We start from the raw sequence: 5,510 nt of genomic DNA, 5'->3' as shown, positions 1-5,510 counted from the left end.
TTAAATAAAACCAATCCATTAACTTTTAAAATTCAACATCTATTATTTCCCAAAATCAGGAAGTCATCATCACAAGAACATCTATGATCAAATTACTAGACTAAGAGTATTCTAAAAACTAAAACAAGTAAAAGCTAGTCCATGCCGGAACTTCAAGGCATCAAGACATGAGGAAGAAGATCCAGTCCAAGCTAGAAGCATTAGCTCACCCTGAAGATCCGATGTGACGAAAACTGGCTAGAGTTGCGGTTGAGTTGAAGACGATGGCACGTTTGCTGCACTCCACAATTAACAAAGAAGAAAACATAAAAGTAGGGGTCAGTACAAAACACGGGTACTGAGTAGATATCATCGGCCAACTCAAAATAGAAAACAGTATATATTAAGCAATATAGAAGGGTTTACAATACTACTAACACATATCATTCGCTATTAAGAGTTTACTACGAATAGCATGAAAACCATAACCTACCTCCACCGAAGATTAGTGATCAAGCAAGCAATTTTCTCCAAAGCTTTGTGTTTCCCCTTCTCGATCGACCCTCTCTCTCTCTTCTTGTTCTTTCTATTTTCTTTATTCAAACCCTCTTTCTTTTACCCTAATTAGTATATAATTAAGAATAAAAGATGGCAATAATACCCCACTAATTAACTTAAGGTTAACTCTTTTAACCCCCAAGTAATTAGACTTATTAACATTAACCCACTAACTTTATAATTAAGGCAGGAATAGTAAAAAACGTCCCTTAAACGTAAAAAGAAATCCGACCCGAACTGGGATTACGCAGCCTGTGACGGCCCGTCGTGCCTGCGACGGTCCGTCCTGCTGCCCGTCACAGAGTTCAGAGACTCAATTTCTCTGAAGAGTCTGTGACGGTCCGTCCTGCCATTCCGTCACGAAGTTCAGAGAGTCGATTTTCAGTACCCAATTTCAGATTTTCTAAGTGTTTTGAAACGAGACCCTGCGACGGTCCGTCGTGCCCATGACGGTCCGTCGTGGGATCCGTCGCTTCTGCCAATTTTTTCAGAATTGAAGTCTGCTGCCCAAAACGACTAAACAGGTCGTTACACATTCTGATGCTAAAAATATTAAATGTTTTATTATTATCCTAATTGATAATTAAAATTAGAGAGGCACAACTTTATTCATCATCACATGCAATTTCACCTAAGCATATTATAGCAAAGACATTTAAACTTTAATTTGACATAACATGAGTTGTTTTGAGGATAAATATTGAATCGAATATAAACTTTTTAAAGATTTACCATGCATTTTTTCTTCAATAGTACTTCTTTTATAACAAAAGCTGCAAAAATAAACATTTTACTTTTTCTTTTTGTCATGTGGTAACATGTATGTATGTTTTTTTTTCTATAAACAAAAAAAAATTCCATACTTAGCTGACATGGATCCCATACCCTTAATAATAACAACAAAAAAGTTTGTTTTTTTAAAAGTAATTCAACATTTTAGATATCCATTTTCTATAATCTTAGTAACAATCATTATTACTATGGTTAAAGACGGAAAAAATTGCTTAGTTTTATCTTAAATTTTTAAGACTGTAAATAATTTAAGATAACTATTTTTATGTATTTACGTATTTACGATAGATAATTTGAGATGGAGAAAATTTTAATTAGTTGTGCTAAACACAAAAAGAAAATGAAAAAAGGAAAAAAAAAGGACATAAAAGTCAAGCCACCATCGAACATATATATTATTAATAAGAAGATAATGAAAGATTAATCATCTTGTTTGATTTTGGAAGCAAAATTATACTTTTTTTTAAAAAAAAAAAGTCCTAATAATCCACTCAATGCAAATTACGTAAAGCACTTAATCTTTGATTATTATTTTTTCATGCATGCATTATGAATATGGATGTTTAATTCGTATTTTTTTTCCCTTGGATAATAATTAATTTTAATGCCAAAATATTGGGAGGGTATTAATCACCACGTCATAGTCAAAGTCTCTTTTAATAATTTTTTATAATCCAACATTACACATGTTTTTCATTTTCTTGATAGTTACAATAAATTAAAACGACGGTTAATTAGGACTCTATTAATAGATCGTTTGAATTAGCTGATTAAAAATATTTAAGAAGTTAAAATAATTTTAAAAATAAATAATTATACAATTACGTGAATTTGTTGAACTTTATGATAAGTTAGTCATGTCTTGTGTGTCTGATAAGAGTATTTTAATAAATACTTATTATATTTTAATGATGTCTTTAAATATATTTATTAAATATATAAATTTAAAGTGATTTTATATTAAGAAAAACAAAGGATGGAAATAAAATAGAAAAATAATTAAAAGTTAGTATATTATATGAAGAGTATTTTTTGAAGATTACAAAGGATAATAGAATTAAAAATTTGTAATTATAAAATCATGAGTCGGAGTAATTAGCTTATGACTGATTATAATTTATAAGCACTTGACGAATAAAACCAAAAAAAATTATAATAAGCTAACTAGTTTAATTAATTTATTAATTTATCCAAATAAGCTATTGTATGTTATATTTTATAAGTTTAATCGAATTTAATATTTTTTATATATAAAACTTAATCAAAATTTGTATAAAAATATTAAATTTGAAATTCATATATAAATATTTTCTTCTTTTGAAAAAATTAATAACCCCAATAGAAACAAAAACAGGGCGGTGGAGAATTACACAATACTGACTCATCATTTAGATTCTTTGTTTCAACTTCATGACATTGATGTGTTTTTGACTCAATTAAAGTTTATTTTATTTTATTTTCAATATTTCCCTTCACTATAATTATTGTTAATAGTATTTTCTTTTACTTATTTTTGAAGAAAGTGTCATTACACAACTCCATGAGGAGTTAATTACTTAATTAATGGAATATAATAAAATACTTCAACTACAATATCCCCCTTTTTAGATATCCATAATATGCTGACTATTTATAACGTGAGAAGTAAATGATTAATTATTGATTTATTTTTCAAAGAATATATTTTTTTCAAAAATCCTGCTAGATTTGTTTGTTTTTTTAAGGGATAATGAACAAGTACCCCCTCAACCTATGCCCGAAATTCCAGAGACACACTTATACTATACTAAGGTCCTATTATCCCTCTGAACTTATTTTATAAGTAATTTTCTATCCCTTTTTAGCCTACGTGGCACTAGTTTGAAAAAAAAAGTCAACCATCGTTGGACCCACAAGATAGTGCCACGTAGGTCGAAAAGGGGTAAAAAATTATTAATAAAATAAGTTCACGGGGGTAATAGGACCTTAGTATAGTATAAGTGTGTCTCTGAGATTTCGGGCATAGGTTGAGGGGGTACTTGGGCCTTATCCCTTTTTTTAATACTATACTATTGGATCAACAAATTAAATTAGTTGTGAGTAATCTTTAAAAAGATATGGATTAATAGATTTTGAATTAAGCCTAAACCTAGTTTTTTGAAGTTTCAAAATGCAATGATATAGATCTACTTGACGTAATTAAAGTCCATGGACAATTAGTGTAGTCATTTTCCTATTACCCCACTCCTAAATCTAATAATTATAATATTTCGTTTGCATTATTTGGACCTCATTTATAATTTTTTTAATCTTTTTTTTCCTAATTGTTCTTCTCTTTTTAGTTATGTGGGAATTTTTTTATCAATTATTTCACCTTTTATTATATAAAATAATATATAAATAACTTATACACATATTAGTTATTGTTATTTCGATAATAATATTTCGATAATAAAATAGGGCTGTTATTTCGATAATAATGTTTCGATAATATTTCAATATTTTTGTTTTGTTTGTTTCTTTTAGTTGTAAAATCCTACTGAGTACTCCTTCACTCGTTTGTTCTATTAAGTAATAATCACTCTAGTTTCTAGTTTCAACTTCCCTTAAAATTTATACTTTTTTTTTAACTACGAATCTACTATACTTTTCATCTCTTTCCCTTAGCCTTTTGTTCTTACGAATGATCTTCTTTAACCCCACCCCGAAATTGGTTATTCATCGTTCTTCTTAGAACATTTAACCTGACATAGTCCTAGGAATTTACAGGTTAATCCATCGATATTCATAAGAGGCTAAGAGACTAACCATATACTAGATAAAATAGATTCATAATAATATTTATATCTTTACATGAACTTAAAAAAATAGTTAACACATATTTATATAACAATAATTTTAAACACACATAATTTACATATAGGGGAAGTTTAACAGAAACTTAGATATGAATACTTACATAATTAGAACTGAGTGAAGTTTCCCTTTCGGGAAACCCGAAAAACTTCCAAGCTTACTTCGAATCAAACTTTAAAAACGCTTAAAGAACCAACAACTGAAAATCTTTTTACAATGTTTAAAAGATAAGTTATAAATGAAAAGGTTGTTCTGGAATTTTTGAGAGCTTTTGTAGTGAGTCTTTTCTTGCTTGCTTTCTCTCTTCTCTTTGTCTTCAGAAAGTTTTCTTTTATAATTGTCTTCAGACTTCAAACTCCGGATTTCAAATGGAAAAGGGAATCTTATCACTTCAGCCGGGTACACATCTGGGCCCCATCGTCACGTGAAGTCATTGTCCCTTCTTCTTGCATTATTGTTCCTGGAATCTGATCTGACATCCCTTATTATCTTATCTCTTTTCCTGAATACGACGCGTCCCAATAGTTTTTCCACATGTGTGGTAGTGAGTAAAGTGGGACTCACATATTTGACTAAAGAGGCATCCCTCTTTTAAGTGTACAATAATATGATAAAACGATATTTATATATATATTATCTAATTTTTTTTTATGTGTCTAAATTATGCAATGCAATTGAATCAAAACTTGCTCTTGAATCATCATCATCATTTGGGTCTTGGGCAAATTGCATTGAGTCTTCAAAATTATCTGAATTATTTGGGCTAGGAGTAGAAATTCATCTTGGGCTTTGTATTGGGCTTGGGTTTATATGTTTGTCTTTTTCTTGTTTTTGTTTGAGTAGTTTTTCTACAATCTAGGTTATTAGGAATTCTAACTCTTTATTTTTTTAGGCTTTTTTAACTTTTTGTCTGATTGTCTTGTTAAATGAGAGTGGTAATTTTCTTCTTGAAGATGAACTTTCGTCTCTTTCACTTTTTGGCAAAGTGACAGCCATTAACGGGTTTGAAGTCTTTACCGGTCACCGTTTGAACCGGACTAGCTGTATCATCATCCGATACAGTGGATTTCTTAGCATTCAGTGGGGAATGCACACCCATCTAATCCATTTTTGTTTGGCATGGAAAACCCTGTGTATCTGTCTGAGTTTGTATATTCTTACCTTTGCTTTCCAATTTGCTGAGTCTTTCCCTGAGCTTGGCATTTTCTTCCATTAAAGCTTCATTTTTTAAATTTAGCCTCTTGAATGCTTCAGTCATGGATGAGCAATGGTCGCAAAATATGATTTTGTCTGTGTCTTTTTGGATGTTATACTGTGGGATTTTTTCTGGGTTTTGTCTGAGAGCT

General features: G+C 30.0%; 1 long non-coding RNA gene across 1 annotated transcript; it reads right to left on the bottom strand.

Annotated features, from left to right (window-relative positions):
• LOC138339629 (uncharacterized) lies at positions 1-4,509 on the bottom strand. The gene is made up of 2 exons (XR_011212496.1): positions 4,268-4,509; positions 1-275 (listed from the first exon to the last, which is right to left on the bottom strand). It is a non-coding gene; the product is annotated as an uncharacterized lncRNA (long non-coding RNA).
• Between the last annotated feature and the right edge of the window lie 1,001 nt (positions 4,510-5,510).

The sequence above is a fragment of the Solanum lycopersicum genome, chromosome 11, assembly GCF_036512215.1.
Source record: "Solanum lycopersicum chromosome 11, SLM_r2.1".
Classification (NCBI taxonomy): Eukaryota; Viridiplantae; Streptophyta; class Magnoliopsida; order Solanales; family Solanaceae; genus Solanum; species Solanum lycopersicum.
The sequence above is the reverse complement of the archived record's forward strand: the minus strand, read 5'-3'. Positions and strand labels throughout refer to the sequence as shown.